Source organism: Anabrus simplex, chromosome 2 (genome assembly GCF_040414725.1).
Source record: "Anabrus simplex isolate iqAnaSimp1 chromosome 2, ASM4041472v1, whole genome shotgun sequence".
In the NCBI taxonomy this organism is placed as follows: domain Eukaryota; kingdom Metazoa; phylum Arthropoda; class Insecta; order Orthoptera; family Tettigoniidae; genus Anabrus; species Anabrus simplex.
This window is the reverse complement of record NC_090266.1, coordinates 696,232,853-696,249,954: the sequence shown is the minus strand read 5'-3', so window position 1 is coordinate 696,249,954 and position 17,102 is coordinate 696,232,853.

Sequence of the window (17,102 nt, the reverse complement as noted above, 5' to 3'; positions counted from 1 at the left end):
ATATAATTCTCAGTAACTAGTGTTATTGTACTGACCAGAGTGCACAGTTTCCGATTTATTGGACGGCCTGTGTAAATAAAACTTGTATGGACATTATGATTGTTGGAACGTGTTTCTGCAACTATTACGAGTAGATATGCGTAGACAAATTGAAATAAAACACAAAAATAACATTATGCACTAATGGGTTTTTCTCACTGTTCGCCATTCTAGACGTCGTCTCTCGTGATTTTCGTCTCCATTTCCAATGGAGTACCTGGTTAGTGGGTACCTAACATGCTGGCATGGCCACTTTCTCCCCATTTATATTCCATGAATAATACCCACACTTACAACTCATTAACTCAGACGTTACGGTAATACATCGTCGCTCCTATACCAAAACCACGAGGGTGACAATTCTCTTCCTATCCATTATTTTTCTTAAGAATAGTCACCCCTCCCAGCCACATATTAATATGCAGTCCATCAGAACAATTTTTACTGAGTTATTTTTCCCATGCGCTTGTGTAAAAAAAAAGAACCTTAAATATATCACACTCTAGGAGCGGATAAATATGTCATGCAAACATACATTCCTATGTACGTTATAGTAAGGTTCGTTGTCCTTTGCAGGTTAGCATGGGAAAATGAACTCAATTACATTTGTTCTGGTGAACTATACATCAATATATGGCTGGGAGGCGTGACCAGTCTTAATGGAAATAATGGATAGAAAGAGCATTGTCACATTCGCGGTTTTGGCGTAGGAGAATCATGTTCTCAGACCGTCACTGCATGTATCTACGTGTACGGGACTGTTGACTATTATAGTCCAACTCTCTTACATAAAAAACAATCAAGTAGAGTGTACTAGAACTGCCCATATCCTTCCTTGAGGAAGGTATCATTGCAATGGGAGTATTTTAGTTCTATAGTTAACCGGACTGAGCGGGACAGCTACAGGCTAGTATTCTGGACGTAGTGGTTCCGAACCCCACCGATGACCGCTCTAAAATAATGTTAGATGTTTTTCCGTTTTCAAACCAGGTGTGGGATTGGGGGTCCCATATCCGGACGATTCAGATGCTTTTGGATATAGCACGTAGCAGTAATTATTTCTACAACTGAAATATGTACATTTTCATATTGTATGCTTTAATGATACCAGTGAGATTAATAATAATTAGACAATATTACATACTTATATAAAACAATATTTTAAACATGTATTGAAAACGTCCGATAGTTGGAACAGGTGCTCTTAAATCTGGACATCACTGAAACATAGTGCGCCATTTCCCGGACATCAAAGATTTACCACTTACGGCGGTTTAGTTCCCAAATATTCATCTTAACACATACGCGGTACATTACTGTTTACCTTTCATGTTGTTTTACAACGCATTTGCCACACACAGAATCACTCTTCAATGCTGTTCCCTTACATACTTCATGAAACCGTATCTGGCACAGACCTCACTGAATCCATGATCCCTTTTCTGAAGAAACATCGATGAAATAGTTAATACCACAAGAAAACACATAACGAGTATTGTCTTTATCTTTTGTTTAATTTTTCAGGACGGAGTTGAGGTAGAGCCTCATTTCTCGTCTATCTTGGACACACCTCTATGACCGAAGCTGGTCAGCCCTGTTGGTCATATCAAATCTGTCCTGTTAAAAGTTCTTAATTGCCTGACAAGGGTACAGTCATCATGAACGCGATGCACAATGGGCTTAGAGAAATAGCTTGAGAGGGTGGATTGCCCTTGTAACTGCATCTTCCTCATTCCACCTAGCATTTGAATAAGATGAAAGTGAGTGACGTCGTGTCATTGCAGGATAAGAGATGCGAGGGTTAAGCATTGCTGCCACGCATGTGCCTATCTCAAGTCTCAAGGCCTGACAATAAACACCTGTACCGTCCGCGGTGACTCTTGCGAATTGAGGTATTGTTGTGAAGTTTCAATGTTTTAGGACAATTGTGCTTTAGTTACACATTTACTATAATTACTGCATAATGAACAGCTTAATGAAATGTCGTATGGCTTTTAGTGCCGGGATATCCCAGGACGGGTTCGACTCGCCAGGTGCAGGTCTTTCTATTTGACTCCCGTAGGCGACCTGCGCGTCGTGATGAGGATGAAATGATGATGAAGACAACACATACACCCAGCCCCCGTACCATTGGAATTAACCAATTAAGGTTAAAATCCCCGATCCGGCCGGGAATCGAACCCGGGACCCTCTGAACCGAAGGCCAGTTCGCTGACCGTTCAGCCAACGAGTCGGACAACAGCTTAATAATAAACGTGGAACTGTTTTTACTGTCACGACTAATGTTTGTAATGAGTACAGTATCTGGTACTCCTGCCGGACCTTCAAGTTGCCGCGACTTCCCGTCAGAGGCAGATGGTATCCTGTGTTTACTGCGTCATTTCATCATCTCAGAATATACCTACAGCCCTACTGTACTGAAATGTGAAGAAAATGTCAGTACCCTTTATATTGGGCACCCCTCTAAATTGAACAGTTAGTTTGAGAACCAATTATATCAAACGTAAAAGGGTAATTAGTTTAATAATTGTGTCTTTATATATGTCTCTTTAACCTGTACAATTAATCAGCTTTGAATATATTATTGGTACGTATTGGTGTCTGGAATTCAGAACAACCGAGCGTCCGGAAATAGGAACAAGTCTGTCCATCATTCAAATTTCGCGCCATGATCACACATGCCGTGACTTACATATTAACCCCCGCATATTATACCTTTCATCTTCAATACTACAGATTCTCTTACTCTCAGGATGTACATTTTCTCAATTTAAGTGAAATGAAAAATCAGAATAAATATCGTCGCTCGACCGGTAAAAGGTTGTATTCAACAAAGCTCTTCCTATCAGTTATTCTCCTTAAGACTGGTCACGCCTCCCAGCCACGTATGGATATGCAGTCCATCAGAACATATTTTGTTGTGTTCATTTTCCTATGCCGATGTGTAAAGGAAAATGAACCTTACTGTACCGTACTGTAGGAATGTACGTTTGCATTACATATTTACGCACTCCTAGTGTACAATGCATGTAAGGTTCATTTTCTTTTAATCGTTGACATAGGAAAACGAACACAACGGACATTGTTCTGATGGACTGCGTATCCATATGTGGCTGGGAGGCGTGACCAGTCTTAAGGAGATTAATGGATAGGAAGAGTATTGTCGGATACAACGTTTTACCGGTGAAGCGACGATATAAAGTCAAGGAAAAGTACAGGAGGTGCGTTTAACCTGCTTTTTATATTGTCAGGAGCAAGAAACACGCGAGTCCTGCAACTGACAACTGTTTCACTCTACTGCAAGAGGGTGCTTCCATCTAGTTAACTGTTTCGAAAACACATCTGGCGCTTATTTCAAATGTAAACTACATAGATATTACGAGTGTTCGAAATAGGAGCCCTCCGGGTATTAACCCCCTACCCTATGCAAAGTCTCTCCATGTATTATGGCCCTATCTCGATATCGTCGATATCCTGCATGAGATAGTGCAAGCAAAAAAATACTGGTGTGACATTAAGGTTCATTTTCCTTCACACATTAGCATAGGAGAAAGAACAAAACGAAAATTATTCTGATGGACTGCATATAAATATGTCGCTGCGAGGCGTGACCAGTCTTAAGGAATATAATATGTAAGAAGAGCATTGGGACATACGATGTTTTAGAAGTAAGTCATCGATATGTACATCCTTCCTTAATGTGTTATTTTCATGTTTATAATCAAAGTCCTTATACATGTTTTATTTCATAAACCTTGCTTAGATATTTAATATTGTACTGAGTACGATTTTATTCAGATATATATTTAGTCCGTTGGTAGAAATTACCCTGTCGGTGATTTGTATTATGTTCAAAATGTCCAGTTCACTTCAAATATTTCTACGTAAAAGAAACCAAACCTCCTATCTCACAATACACAAAATACAGCCTACGCAAAATCGGAGGTTGTGGTTTCAGCTCCCATTGGTGTCCAGTTGGCCATTTTTGTTCTGTACTTAACATCTCTTCAACACGTACTAAATATACGTAACACGACCTAATAGGTTGAAAGTCTGTTTCGATGAAGAAGTTGTCTTATAAAATTTTGTTTCTTGAATTAGTCTTTTTCTGAAATTGAAAATGCCTCACATGGAAAAAAGAATATGCACTAACAAAAAATGCCCTGCCCTATGTCCTCATATTAAACCGTAATAATTAAGACATCGAAGTGTAATGCCTGCATTGATAATGTGTAAAGATGTTACGAAACATGGCGTGTGAACATTGAAGGAAAGTAGAAAAGAAATGCACCATTATATTTTTTAAATATCAGGTTTATGATTAGATAATAATAATAATACTGTAGTAATAACAATTATAAACATAAACACATTAAGTTACATGATACACTCATGTATTATTTCAGCTAGGTTGAAAGGCTGCTATAAAATTATGACCTATTAATAAGACTTTCACACATTCACTGCGGGTCATTAATATAATAATAATAATAATAATAATAATAATAATAATAATAATAATAATAATAATAATAATAATAATAATAATAATAATAATATGAAACTTAGCAGTATCCCATTGAGGAATCAGAAATGCTGTTAAACGAAAACACTTTTACAATTAATATGAAAATGGAATAACTTCCGTGAATTTTTATATAAAGGAGCATACTAACATATAACTGATGAGAGATCATGAACATCGAACCTGGGAAATACAGTCACAGTCACAGTGACTTCCTGAGTGATGTATGTCTGAATTATGCGTACGTTGACGTTCTGAGAAACATTTCAAACTTGGGGAACGCTCGGGTAGCAATTACGTGACTGTTATCGTACATATCGTCATAATCCAATATGACTTCATTATAAATGAGTGTTTACAAATACATGTAGTTGACAAATCAGAAAGGATTTAATGACATGTCCTTTGCGTATTGTTACCTGAGCACAGAATAAAAGAAAATAAGTGGGTAAAATATTTGATGTGGTTTCATGTAGTTTTTCATGTAATCATACCTGCTGCAAAATTAAATTATGTCAAGCCATGTGTTTTCTAGTGTAAATGAGGCTTGAAAAGTGATTTTCATTTCAAATTGCATTATGTACACTGTATCGGCATATCGACGGCTTACTTCTAAAACCTCGTATGTCCCAATGCCCTTCCTACACATTATATTCCTTAAGACTGGTCACGCCTCCCAGCCACATATTTATATGCAGTCCGTTAGAATAATTTTCGTTGTATTCATTTTCCTATGATAATGTGTAAAGGAAAATGGATCTTACCATACCGTATTGTAGGGATGCTGTTTGTACGGAGAATTTACGCACTCCTACAGTATAATATATTTAGGGTTAATTTTCCTTCACACGTCAGCATAGGAAAATGAACACAACGAACATTGTTCTGATGGACTGCATATCTATACGTGGCTGGGAGGCGTGACAAGTCTTAAGGATAGTAATGGATAGGAAAAGCATTGAGACATACGAGGTTTTCGAAGTAAGCCATCGATATACACTTATGTGACTGGCATATTTTGCAAACAAGACATAAGCCGATTGCGATTTTAAATGACATGTTATCCATAAGTGTGCCCACATTGGGTGACGGAAAAGCCTTAAGCCATGAGCCTGCTTCCTTTTCCTGAAGATCAAGATGTCGTGCTCAATCAATTTCTGTTCGACGTGACAAAATCAAAGAATCGAAAATTAGACGGGTTTTTAACATGTCCCAAGTTCTTTGTGAATCCAGAGATACTGGAGGGCTCAAGTTATTGCTCATGATATTCTAGTGATATCTTGCATCAGCCAGATGGCATACCTAGACATTATCACCGTAATTAGAGAACAGAGACTTGATAAAGTCAGATACTCCATGACCGGAAGCAAGAAAAGCGGGAATGGAAATATAACTTAATCTACAAATTTCAAGACCTCTAAATTATATTGGTAAACACGCCAGGATCCAGTTATGTTCCTCAGATGGTAGATTTAGTAGAGACTCGAGGCAACGTCTTGTCAAATCATCAGCTTGAGCAAAGAACGAAGGAAATAACCATGGAGGCGTGGTCCGCAGAATGTAATTAAATTTTGGAATAAAAATACAGTTCTTCAATAAGAAATATGCCATGTGAGAATTGATCACTCGGAGACCATCATACAGTCTCATTAATCCCGTTAGCTTTTGCTTCGCAATTTCCTCCACGGCCTCAACTGTAATCGATGATCCCAGAAAGGATAGACTGAAATTTGTTCTAACATGAATACCGGGAACAGTGGCTTAAAATGCCGAAAATGTTGTCTCATCTCTCGCGGAACAGAAGTAGATTTCACATTTATGCGGATTTACTTCCCACCGAGCTCAATAGCTGTACTACCGAAATTTAATTGTCGCAATCAACTGAAGTCCTCTTGATGATCGGCCTCTTTCAACGACGCGAGTATTTCCTAGGGATGTTTCTGATATATGATATTCTCCAAATAGATGAACAAATGATAGCGGGCCAGTATCCAGTATTCGGGAGATAGTGGGTTCGAACCCCACTGTTGGCAGTCCTGATAATGGTTTTCCGTGGTTTCCCATTTTCACACCAGGCCAATTCTGGGATTGCACCTCAATGAAGATCACTACCATTTCCTTCCCACTCCTAGCCCTTTCCTATACCATCGTCGCCATATGACCTATCTGTGCCGGTGCGACGTAAAGCCAATTGTAAAACTGTAAAACATTTACTTCCGAGCCGATGGTTTAACACCCAGTGTTAATTTTATATTCATCAAATTAGGCGCCATACACTTACAACTCTGGACCGACTGAGCTCAGTTGTAATTCGACGGTGGAGCGAGATCTTAGTGTAGAAGAACACTAAACATGGGAAACTGTCATTTTTACACACGCTCTTTTCTATAACATAAAATATTTCTTGCAAAAGCGTTAGTTTCCTTCACTTACAATAAAGTTCAATAATTCAGGTAATTCAATGTAATCGTAAATTTCTTTTATTACCATACAGTGCGCATCAAATCGAATTATGTCCCAAGTGTTCTTCCAAATTCCGTAAAATCCAATTCTGAAATTATTTTCCGTGCTACCTGAGTGCATAAGTCACGTAGAACACGTACACTTTCACTGATTCGTGATTACTTGACTTGTTTGCCTATAATAAGCTATTTTGTTCCTCCCGTAAAAATTGCAACGGTACTCCTCATGTATGAACATGGAACTGTAAGCACAAATTTATTGTACTACGGAAATTTAATTGTCGCAATCAACTGAAGTCCTCAGCCTCTTTCAACGACGCGAGTAATTCCTAGGGAGATTACTGATATATGATGTTCTCCAAATAGATGAACAATCCCAATGTGTCCAATATTTAATACACGGGTAGTATTTTAATATGATTTTAGCCGTCCTTGATATGACATTTATCAATAAGTATGTCACAGGATTTCGTTTTCTTCAAACATGCTCATCCGTAGAACTTCCGTAGTTCGATCCTAACGTATATATATTCATTTTATTTCTTCACATTCAATTCATCAGTAAAACTAGTGCAATCAATTTAATATCACTCTCCAGGGCAAATGGACATGCAATATTCAATAACGTCAATACCGAGAAAACAGTATACTTACACTTTCTCACACACGAAAAGAGGAAGCAGTATACTATGCATTGCATGATTGATGGGCATTCCTTCAAATGATGGACTGATAAATTTTTCACACTTACTGAAGCTCAGTCCCTACACCTAACTTAACCGCAAAATATCTATATTCCATCTACAGAAATGAAATGACAATGCTATATACAGTATAGGAAAAATGAAAGTAAATACATTAAAGTGCGGTATTATAATCTCTGTAACATTGCCCTTTTATTCCCAAGATAGAGGGTACAATAGAGGGTTTCTAAGTGAGTCAGCTCCATATCTTTAGTTTACAGCACGCAAAGGAACCTTTCGGACAAAATTCCGACATCATGGCGTATCTTAAAATCTCTCTCTTTTGAGGAGACTTTAAAGAAGTAACATTGTTACTTTTATTACCATACGCCACGGTAAGCAAATTCTGTGTAGACATACGGGTGTAAAACCTGTATTCAAATTTTCTTCAAACTGTAGATTGAGATAAACTTTAAAATATGACTAACTAACATTACGTGTCGGTTATTGCGTAAATTATGCGCTTACACATACACACATGCGCCGGTGTGAAATTCAACAAGGACTTCTGTCCTGTAGTTGTTCTCACTAAATACAGCACAAACACTTCGAGTATTCTCCATAAAGGCTACGTCCACAACAAACGATAACAATCGACGGCTTACTTCTAAAACCTCGTATGTCCCAATGCTCAACGTACCCATTATATTCCTTAAGCTGGTCACGCCTCCCAGCCACATATTTAAATGAAGTCCATTATAATAGTTTTTGTTGTATTCATTTTTCTATGATAACGTGTAAAGAAAATGGATCTTACCATACCGTACTGTAGGGATGTTGTTTGCATGGCGAATTTACGCACTCCTACAGTATAATGTATTTAGGTTCATTTTCCTTTACACGTTCGCATAGGGAAATGAACACACCGAACATTGTTCTGATGGACTGTATATCTATACGTGGCTGTGAGGCGTGACCAGTCTTAAGGATAGTAATGGATAGGTAGAGCATTGAGACATACAAGGTTTTAGAAGTAAGCCGTCGAAATGTTAAATGCGCTATGCTAGAATAAAAAAATAATGGGGTGAACGCGTTTCATAATGTAACTGCGCTTTACCATGTGACTGCAAAGGAATGCTTGGTTCAATCCGAAGGACATGTGTTTACGACTCTGTCAGGAAGTTGAGGAGCTTTATTCAATATTCAACAGAAAAGAGTTCCTGGTTACAGAGTTATAGTTTATAAAGTTAAAGGCTCTATACCACTGAGTGCCTAGATAATGTGTGATAGAATATTTTACTTTCTTGGATGTAAGAACCCTTGTTAAAAGGGTATAAACCTCATTTTAAGGTTAGGAGCGAATGTCTCCTGAAATCAACAAATGACCCATTCCTTTTCTCGATATTCCCCGCGCTGAAAAGGTGTCGTCAGTCGTTCATAAGCGTTTGTACACACCTATTTAAAGCTATGATAGACTTTGTGCTATGCACTTTGCACCAATTATTACATTTTCGATGAAATACATATTCGTGTGTTCTTTCAGGCAAGAAAACTGTGAAATATGTAAATAAACTAATTATTATTTACAATAAATCCTACAGATTTTGAGGATGGTCTAGTGAAGAATAGAAAACTCCATGTAAATCAGAAAAATGATGTGGCGTATGCCTTTTAGTGCCGGGAGTGTCCGAGGACATGTTCGGCTCGCCAGGTGTAGGTCATTTGATTTGACTCCCGCAGGCGACCTGCGCGTCGTGATGAGGATGAAATGATGATAAGACAACACACTCAACCATCCCCCGTGCCAGCGAAATTAACCAATGATGGTTAAAATTCCCGACCCTACCGGGAATCGAACCCGGGATCCCCGTGACCAACGGCCAGCACGCTAACAATTTAGCCATGGAGCCGGACTGTAAATTAGATGCTCATGGATAACAAGAGAATAAATAGTTATGTAGTAAGGATGGCTGGTGTTTGCAATTCCTGGAGAAGCTTGAAGAAACGTCGTATATCGTTGCTGCACCGTAAAAACCTCGTATCCCAAAATGTCCTTCATATTCATTATTCTCCTTAACACTGGGCACGCCTCCCAACCACATATGGATTTGCAGCCCATCAGAACAATTTTTGTTTTGTTCATTTTCGTATTCCAATATGTGAAGGTAAATGAACCTTCCTGTACCGTACTGTAGGAATGTATGTTTGCATGACGTATTTACGCACTTCTACAGTATAATGTATTGAAAGTTCATTTTCGTTTACTCGTCCGCATACGAAAACGAACACTACGAATGCTCTTCTTGCCCATTATAATCCATAAGACTGGACACTTCTCCCAGCCACATATTTATATGTTCGTTTTCGTATGTTAATATGTAAAGGAAAATGAACCTAAATACATTATACTGTAGGAGTGCGTAAATTCGCCATGCAAACAACATCCCTACAGTACGGTATGGTAAGATCCATTTTCTTTACACGTTATCATAGGAAAATGAATACAACAAAAACTATTATAATGGACTTCATTTAAATATGTGGCTGGGAGGCGTGACCAGTCTTATGGATTATAATAACCACTCTAGAAATCTACTACTGCAATCTCTTTGTCACAGATTGCATGACATTAAATGTGATAAAGTGACTAAAGATGCTAAATAACTTTCTGATTTCAGAATCCATTTTTTGAAGCAATACCTCGTATTACGTATCTTACAATGTTTTTCCTGTCCTTAACTTTCCTTAAGGTTGGTCACGCCACCCAGCCATATATCGTTGGCTTTCTTTTAAAACCTCGTATGTCTCAATGCGCTTCCTACCCATTATATCCCTTAAGACTGGTCACGCCTCCCAGCCATGTATGTATATGCAGTCCATCAGAACATTTTTTGTTGTGTTCATTTTCCTATGACAACCTGTAAAGGAAAATGAACCTTAAGTTCATTATACTGTAGAAATGGGTAAATTCGCCATGCAAACAACATCCCTACAATACGGTGTGGTAAGGTCCATTTTCCTTCACATACCAGCATAGGAAAATGAACACTACAAAAAAGGTTCTGATGGATTGCATATAAATATGTGGCTGGGAGGCGTGACAAGTCTTAAGGTATATAATGGGTAGGAAGAACATTGTAACATACGAGGTTTTAGAAGTAAGCCGACGATTCGTTTCTCTCAGAAACTGACTTAATTCAAGTGAAATCATAATGTCACCTCATCCTTGATCTGTGTACCTATAATATAAGACACAATATAACCAAATATTTTAAAATTATTGCAGAGGAAATTTCAGAGATGAAGGGGCAAAAATTAGACATTTTTAATATGTGCGAGATAGAGCAGTCATATTCAACCTATAAATACTTTCTTCATTACGATTTTTACTATATTCACATTAGCAATCTCACTTGAAGACGTTTCCTTAGTTTGAAAAATCTAATTAAGCCCCTTCCCTACCTTTGTTAGTGCAACATTACATCGTTAGCGAATAAAAAACTTAAACTAGATATAATAATTCTATAGAATAAACGTTCCTTCACCTATTATTGGCTTCAACAAAAGCAGAGGCGCTTGAATTCAGCCCTGAAAGAATCTTTCTAATATAGTAATAAGTCTACTGACACGAGTCTCTTGCATTTTCCAACCGTTATGTGCCAAGAGATTGCACCAGGAAGGAGAGAGAATTTAGCCAACAGCTTTACGTGGTCGATCTCTTAAATTACGTATTACGAGAGGAAGGAAAACACTATAAAAAAAGGTTCTGATGGATTGCATATAAATATGTGGCTGGGAGGCGATCAAAATCTTGTATGTCACAATGCTCTTCCTATCCATTCTTTTCGTTAAGGCTAGTCAAGCCTTCCAGCCACATAATGGATATGCAATCCATCAGAAAAAAATTTCGTTGTGTTCACTTTCCTATGACCAACTGTAAAGGAAAATCGACCGTAAATACATTATATTATAGAAATGCGTAAATAAGTCATGCAAACATACATTCCTAGAGTGCGGTACGGTAAGGTTCGTTTTCATTTACACGTACGCATAGGAAAATGAACACAACGAATATTGTTCTGATGGACTAAATATCCATATGTGATTGGGAGGCGTAACCAGTCTTAAGGAAAATAATTGATAGGAAGAGCATTGGGAGATGTGACCCTTGGCACTAACAGCGACGAATTTGCCTGTGACACAATTATAATTTTCCATTGAAAAGGAGTTCACCTAGTGCGAAATATAATTGCATTTGGTATAAACCACAAGTGCAGTAATTTTACTAATTCTGAATTGTTCTGTGGTATGTCTATGTTCGCTCCATGTCACTGAGACTTTCAGGCCATCGGAGGTAATGTTACTTAAATATGACCGACCGAGTTGGCCGTGCGGTCAGGGTCGCGCAGTTGTGAGCTTGCATTGGGTAGATAGTAGGTTCCAACCCGACTGTCAGCAGCCCTGAAGGTGGTTTTCCGTGGTTTCCCATTTCACACCAGGCGAATTCTGGGCGCTGTACCTTAAATAAAGCCATGGCTGCTTCCTTCCCATTAGTAACGATTTCTCTCCCCATCGGCCCCATAGGACCTGCCTGTGACCGTGCGACATACAGCAAAATTGTATAAATAAGAGATTAAAACGAAATAGGCCTATATGTTTTAGAAAGAAGTGTAAACTTCCTTTCTGCTTGTGTGTAAAAATGAACATTATCATAAACTCTGTTCCTTGTAAGCAGCAATATATCGAATGGGTAAAATAAAAGTATTCAAGGCTTCTCTCAGTTTCAGAATAATCACTATTCATGGACATCACGTCAACGTAGAATTGCTATAGTAGCCCATTGTACAAAGGAAATGTGATAAACCTGAAGTGGATAATTACAGGTTAGTCAGCTTCAAATGTGTTGCATGTAGGCCTGAGCTCTACGAAAATATTCTTTGTCACTATATTATATATGTTGGCAGAAATACTAACTAGTTTGATAACAGGTAGTTCGAGTTTGAGGAGATTATTACAATGGACAGTATCGCTATTGACCTATCCGAGGTTCTTAACAGAGTAGTTCATGTGAAACCACAGACTTGACAAAAGAGTGACTGAATTGATGGCGAAATTTCTAGAAAATAGAATTAGAAAAGGTGAAATATTATCTGATAGTTTAGCAATAAAGTGGGGTGGTGATCCCGAGGACAGTATTATTGGAACCTTTACGTTTTCTTGCATTCATGTAAATGTTTCATATAAAGGATTTTTTTGGGGATGTTATGATACTTTACAGAGTAAGGAACAAGTTGCAGGATTGTACGCGACTGCAAAAAGACTTCAACAATATTCTGAGATGGACAGTAGGCAATGGTATAACAGTAAATAGGATGAACAGTTTGTTTGTAAGTTTCACTAAGGGGAAAAGTCCTCTCAATATTAATTACTATGTTGATGGCTTGAAAGTACTTCATGGGGTTTACTGTATGTATCTTGGTGTTAATATAAGAAAATATCACTGGTTTAATCGCAATAACGAGGATGTAAGTAAGTTTTCCAGAGCTCTTCATATGGCTATGAGGATATTTAGGGGTTGTAATAAGACTGTGAAGGGAAGGACGTATAAGTCACTGGTAAAACTCCAATTTGAGTTCGGTTCCAGTGTGTGGCGCCCTCACCAAAATTACTTGATTCGTGAAGTGTAAAACAACCAACCGAAAGCAGCAAGATTTGTTCTGGGTGATTTTCGACAAAAGAGTAGTTAAACGAATATGTTGCAAACATTGCGCTGGGAAGATTTGCGAGTGAGGAGATGAGTTAAGTGGTACATTCCGAATTACCATCGATGAGGGAATGATATTTGTAGACGAATAAGCTTAAATTGATACTTTAAAGGTATGTGATGATAAAGTTGGTATTCAAGAGGGCAAATTGGACAAATATTCGCTTAGATGTAGAGGAGTTAGGGACTGGAATAATTTACGTAGTGACTTCCTACTTCTTTGAACTCTTTTAGGAAAAGTCTACGTAAACAATTGATAGGAATTTGCCACTAAGTCGACAGCCCTAAATGCAGATCAGTAGAGACTGATGTATTTATTGAATGATGATTGATCATTATCATGACTACCACCATTACCATCCTTCCTCCTTTCATATGTGTCATCTATGACAACGTTCTCTTTTAGAATAGCGTATTCATGATGACTAGCTTTCTGAGTCCAATATTACGAGGTTTTCCAAGCGAGGGATTTGGAGTACACGAAATGCGTGTCACAAGTTTTCTAACACTGGAAAAATTAATCACGCAAGAAAATTCTATAAAAACGGTTAGCAGTTCATTCTGACTCTGAAACATAGTCATTATTATTAGTATAATTGCTTCTGCGGTGGAGTAACCTGGTTTTATTTTCTTTGTTTGTATAATTCTCGAAGAAAATTATATTCGGTAAACGATGACGTCTCAGGAAGATGATCAGATACTGAGGGTATTATTGTTGTTATTTTATAATTTACAGCAGATTCTAAGACTATTATTTGATATCAAGTTGAAATAGGTTTTCGTGTTACAATAGGCGATAGTAGAATCTACAGTGAAGTAATGAAGACTTAAAATTTGTTATGAAAGGATGTGATATCATCAGTTCCTTCATTAAACTGCAGTGCATGTCATCGAACGAGTTGGATGCGCATTTTGAGATACGTTGTTGGGAGATTGCATTTGGAATATCTTGGGTTCAAAACCCACTGTCGACAGCCTTTAAGATGGTTTTCCGTGGTTTCCCATCTTAATACTATGTAATTAAGGCCACGGTAGCTTTCTTTCCAGTCCTAGCACTGTCCTATACGATGATTTTCATAAGATCCTTCTGACTGGATACCACGTAGATTTAATAGGATAAAAACATGTCGGACCATACGAAGCATTAAACTCCAAAGATATTCCAGCTCTTTACTGTATTAAGTATTCATCACGAAGTTGTGTACTCTCGTACTACTGTTTACTACCATGCTTTTCTGTTATGTTTCACTGTTTAAAAGTTAATCTCTGGATTTGGTTATTGAAATCAAGCTTTATCGTTGCTTTATTGATATATTTGATGAATGGCAATTCTAGTGTCTAAACACTGTCTAGAAAGATGATCAGTTATGTCTTAATTCCATAGGAGATGTTCAATTTTGTTCTATTTCCATGAACTAATATATCTACTTCTAGAGCTTTTATTTGTTAATGTGCTCGGCGAGAGGCTGGGTTCTTCCTCCTTAGAACCACCATAAACCATGTAGTTACTAAAGAAACTCCAAAAAATTAAGGTACTGCAAAACAAGGCATACGAGATAAGATAGGGACTGAGGTAAGATTCCACTGCTTTCATCAGAGACCTAATTATTTACAGCTTACAACATAGCATCCACAGGCACCGGACGTGTTCTGATTGCTATTACTCAAGCTACAGACGCCTCCATTCTTTCATATTTTTAATTATATTGTGGCATTAGTAAAACATATATTTAATCTCTAGCCATGAACATGGAGAAATAAAAAATGCTGAATTCAAGACGAATTGATAACAGGCAGCTCGTAGACCTAAAAATAATGGAAGTGCTATGTATTATTGTGTATGAATACACCTGTCATTTTGCTTGGAAAGGTTGCAGAAACATATCATCACTGCGCCTGCGAAAACAGCGATATGATAATATTTTTGGAGAAATAATGATCCGCAGCACATATATTATGCAGAGCGAGAATTCCTTGACAATATTGAACCTTAGATGACAGAACATTACCGACCAAAGTTCTAAGCTACGGTATTCCACATAGTGGTTTTTCCAGGCACAACGACGGTATTAGAAATATACCCCCGAAAACATAAGTATAAAATGTCAATAGCGTATAGAATGTATAACAAACTTTTACTATTCTTCCGTGAGGTTTCCTTTATAATCATATTTCAGCAATAAACTGCCGTGAGATGAAAAATTCATTACATAAGTTAAATAGAGGGTGCAAAGAAAAGTTTATGAGGAATTGCGTGAGTTTTTGTGGATCGAACTTCATCAACGGCAGATTTGAATGGCCACTTCTTAATTTTTCCTTGCAAGGTTCCGAGACTAATTACCATACAAATTATATTGGTACAGTGCGTAGTAATAAAAATTTCTTACATATACATGTATTACAGAGAAGAGAGAACACAAGAATTACAATTCTCTTCACGAGAATCTTATGGCCACTAGTGTCATCATATTGTAAACAGTATTTTGTGGTATCTGTAGTTCATGTCTAGGTGTGTGCCATTGATGTCCTGGATGTTGGTGTAATTACCATCCCAGCATTCATGTGGATATCGAGGAGAAATACCACAGTCAGTTTCTTGCTTTCAGCAGTAAAATAAGGTACTAAAATTATTTTGAAAAATGGAATTTATCAGAGGAGCCTCCGTGGCTCAGACGGCAGCGCGTCGGCCTCTCACCGCTGGATACCGTGGTTCAAATCCCGGTCACTGCATGTGAGATTTGTGCTGGACAAAGCGGAGGCGGGACAGGTTTTTCTCCGGGTACTCCAGTTTTCCCTGTCATCTTTCATTCCAGCAACACTCTCATTCTCATCTCATAGCATCGATCAGTCATTAATAAATCACTTCGGGAGTGGCGACCCCATCGTACTAATAGCCTACATGATTCATTCATTACATCCCTGACCCGGCCAATGACTGGAAAACGGGTTGTAGGTTTTCATTTTCAGAATTTATCAGAAGCTGGAAAGTTCCGTAGTATGACTTACGTCAGTGAGCAAATAATGCAATAATAAGATAATAAAATTCAGAATGTGTATGCTTGTTGTTAAAAGAAAGTGTAATAATTTTTGTTCTAGATGTCAGTAGCACGGTCTGTTATCTTTTGGTGAACTCTTCCCAAGACCGGCAGGTCGATCCCGTCTGAGGTTGGTAATGAAATAATATAACTCCATAAAAATGAAATGACGTATGGATTCTAGTGCCGGGAGTGTCCAAGGACACGTTCGCCTCGCCAGATGCAGGTCCTTTGATTTGACTCTCGTAGGCGACCTGCGCGTCACGATGAAGATGAAATGATAATGAAGACGACACATACACGCAGCCCGCATGCCAGCGGAATTAACCAGTTCTGGTTAAAATTCCTGACCTTGCTAGGAATCGAACCCGGGACCCCTGTGACCAAAGGCCAGCACGATAACCATTTAGCCATGGAGCCGGACATATAACTACGTGTAGATAAGGAACTGCGGGATAAAATCCCGACAACTGGTGTTCCTTCAATATCTATAGAAATTATAATAATGTTTAAAAGAAAATATTAGGATTATTTTCAATGTATTTGCAAGTATGTAAATAGGATTTTTCTCTCTAAAAACAGAGTTATGCAACG